Below are 3,737 nucleotides of genomic sequence, written 5' to 3'. Positions count from 1 at the left end.
CCATCAGTCACATCCCCTGGCAGATGGAGAGATGCTGAGGTGGTCCCATCGGTGCCCATGACGCCAGCAGAAGAGCTGTCCCTGCACACCAATAAATGTCCACCAGAGGCAGCCTACGACAAACACCAGAACTGCTGACAGCGGATTATCAGAGAGAGAGGGATCTGAGCTTTAAATCCCACTCCCATTCCTCCATCTGTAAACCATCACTGTGCTTTTATCCGTATTATCACTCCTGATGGACTTTGTTCTAGATATGGCTCTGTGAGCATCACCCCCACACAACCCTCAAGCGGAGCCAGCACAATGGTTGCTCTGATCTAGGCAAACTGATAAATGCCAACAGCTCTATCACTGCCTCAGTTTCCCACTGAGCATGCCAGGAGCTGCACCGAGCTGCCTGCTCTGAAGGAGGGACTCCTCGAGTGCCATGCTCCATCGCTGCACCACAGCCATAGAAGGCCCTTGGCTGTCAAGCAAGGGGACGGAAATCCTGGCAGTCTTGCTTCGTGAGTTTCCTTTGATGCAAACACTCCCCTCTGTAACTGGATTTGTGCGATTTGGGATTTTCCCCTCCTGTTCCTCTCCAGAAAATTCTTCCTAGCCCGAATTTTTCACTGCTTGTGAAGTGTCTCATTGTGGTGCTGCAGGGCAGGAGGAGATTAATGTCAGGTCGTATTTATGTGTTGGTTTGGATCAGAGGAGCTTGGCCAGCCCTTTGCAATGCTTCATTCTTCTGAGGGGGGAATTAAAAGTTTACTATTGCAAAAATACAGCATTGTCCCAGCCTGACATACTGCTTTTAGAGAAATTCCTTTGTCATAATAACTGATTTATTTTCGTTGGCTGGGTGCAGAGCAGTTGAAGTGGGTGATCCCTGCCAGACTCATTAAATGATTCCTAATGTTGACAGAGGACTTTATATTGTGGTTCAAGCACATAAGTTTCGGTATTTGCTGTAACAGACTCTTTCCCAAGAGCAATCGTCAAGCATGGGAGGAAACACTTCAATGGCATCAATATGTAACCAATAAGGAGAGGAATGCTTTTGGAAACACTGCAGCTGGAAGTATTTGCTTTGGCATCACTTTTGGTTGACGGGAAAGCAAGGGAAGTCTCCAGGTGGTGCTGGGACTTCAGCTCTCCTTCTGGGCTGGGAAACCAAAGCCAAGGCCACCAATCTGGGGAGCCGAGGCCTCAAGTTGCACCAGAGGAGGTCCAGGTTGGGTATTAGGAAACATTTATTCTCAGAAAGAGAGGTTGGGCACTGGCACAGCTATCCAGGGAGTAGGGGATCACTGCTCCTGGGGGTGTTCCAGACCTGTAGGGTTGTGGCACTGAGGGACATGGACAGTGGGCATGAGGGGTGGGTTGAGGTTGGGCATGGGAATCTTAGAGGTCTTTTCCAGCCTTACTGGTTCCACGATTCTATGCTTCTATTTCTTTCTGTTTACAGAATGTCTTTACTAAGAGTGACTGTGACACTTGGCTGTCTTGCTGGAGGAGCTGAGCTTTGACAGGCCATGATTTTGTAGAAAAGATGTTTTGTGTGGCTCTTCCAAAGGCTGAAGTTCATCACTGCTGTGGTGCAAAGTTCCTGCATTGCCCCCAGGACCATCATCATTGCCCACAATATAACGCTGCATCAAAGCCAATATTTTAGTCATACACATCAAGAACCAGACCTGTTAGGAAAGAGCCAGCAGCCAGCAAGGGCCTCTGCAAAGCTGAGCCTTTCTTAGGAACTGTTTGGAGAGCTTATCCAATGCTCTCACTGCAATCAGATGCAAAATCTTTCTTTCTCTGTCAGGAGCAGGTGTCAGTGAGTGTTCACTAATGGCAGGAGCGTGAGGAAGAGCAATTAACCCCTGACTGATGTCTAACAGCAAAGGAGCAGAACAAAGTGCCCAGCCAGGAAAAGGGGGAAAAAGCCAATCCATTGACAGGTTCCTTTTAGACGTTGTTACGTGAATGCCACACTGCCTTATAAATGTGTTGTCTGTATGAGCCATTTCAGGGACTAAAAGTGGAAAGATAGCCTTGAGAAATGACATAAGAAGAGCTTCTGGCTGGGAACGTGAATGAATGAGGACATGTATCAATAGGATGCTGCTGGGTGGGGATTTACTGCACTGCTCTGCTGCATCCCTGCTCCTGGCGGCCAGGTCCTGCCAGGCATGTTTGTCCTGCAGAAAGCAGATTTTCAGTCAGCTGTAGCTCAAGCTTATTACAAGGGCACATGTGAAGCTGACACAAGAGTGATAAGTGATATAGCAGCCCTGGATTTGCAGACAAATAAAGAAAATCTGCATCTGATCGCCACACTGTGCACCTTAACCTCTGCCTCCTCTCCTTCCAGTGGACTGGAAATAAACTGATAAGGGGGGTGTGGAGCCCCTGTGTAGGAGAGAATGGAACATCTCCAAACCCATTTTGAATCCCCTGAGACATCATCAAGCAGTGGAACATGGTGTGTGAACCAGAAAGCACATGCCTTAAAAATCTCCATTTTTTGTTACAAGTGTGCCATAGTACATCCCCCCTCCTCCTCCTCCTCCTCTGCTGGGGGATTTGCAGAGAAACCCGAGCTGACAGTAAATGTTCAGATTTATGAGCATAGATCACAAAAATTGGAAGGTAACGATACAATTTTATGGATCTTGAAGGAATTCCCATTCATACTTCAAGTAAAAATTTCATCTGTTTGCTTGAATTTATTAGAGGGCATTTTCAAAAGCAAAACCTTATTTTACCAGTACTTCCCTGGTCCTTTCCTCCCTTCAATTCCCTTCCCTTTCATAAACATCTACTTTCTCAATGCACATTTCTTTAAACATTAAAAAAAAATTCAGTTTTGAACATTCTTGCCTTTTTCAGTGCAAAAAAACCATGACCATCTCAATATACAGGGACATCTGAAAAGGGAGGTGAATGCGTGCCTCCTTCCTAAAAGAGGGGCAACTCTGCTCTACTCTACACCAGTCTACTCCACTCTTCTCTACCCTACCTTAACCTACTGGGCAGAATACTGTGAGTTCTGCCAGCGGAGCATCACCAAAATCCCCTCCCAGTGTAATAAGGAGGCTGAGAGCTGCTGGATATACTCAAACAGATGGGTATTTGGATACCCCAGGTCCAAGTATTAAGGAAATAATTTGGCTGCACTTAGAGCTGGTAGTACTGTGATCACCAGCCCATACTGGTGAGTGTGAGCCTGCCCGTGTGCATCGTGCTTGGGGAAACATTCCTGCCCAGCAGAAGAGGAACTGCAGTGTCTGATCCCATTTGCTTTTTCTGGAATGATTATAGCACAGCCTTGCAAAGATGTCTCAGTGCATAAATGTATTGGGAGTCCAAATGCAGGGGCCTGGAGCTCAGCATATATTTGTGAGCAGTGCTGACTTGGGAAAGAGATGAAAACCCAATGCAGGCTGTGATAACAACTGTCAGGGAGAGGGGCCAAGTGGGGAGGGAGATGAGAGAGGAGAGGAAGTAGAAAAGAAGAAGAAAAAGGAAGAAGGAAGAAGAAGAAAGAAAGAGGAAGAATCATAGAATCATAGAATGGCTGGGGTTGAAAAGGACCACAAAGAAGAAGAAGGACAAGAAGAAGAAGAAAAGAGGAGGTGGAAGAGGAGGAGAAAGGAAATATGAGGAAAAGGCAAGGAGAAAGAGAAAAATGGAAAGAGAAATACGGAAAAAGAAATGGAAACAGAAAAAAATGGACATGGGAGAGGGAG

This window comes from Lagopus leucura, unplaced genomic scaffold (assembly GCF_019238085.1).
Source record: "Lagopus leucura isolate 7727_CA_CO unplaced genomic scaffold, USGS_WTPT01 Super-Scaffold_100019, whole genome shotgun sequence".
Classification (NCBI taxonomy): domain Eukaryota; kingdom Metazoa; phylum Chordata; class Aves; order Galliformes; family Phasianidae; genus Lagopus; species Lagopus leucura.
Note: the sequence above shows the minus strand (reverse complement) of the source record.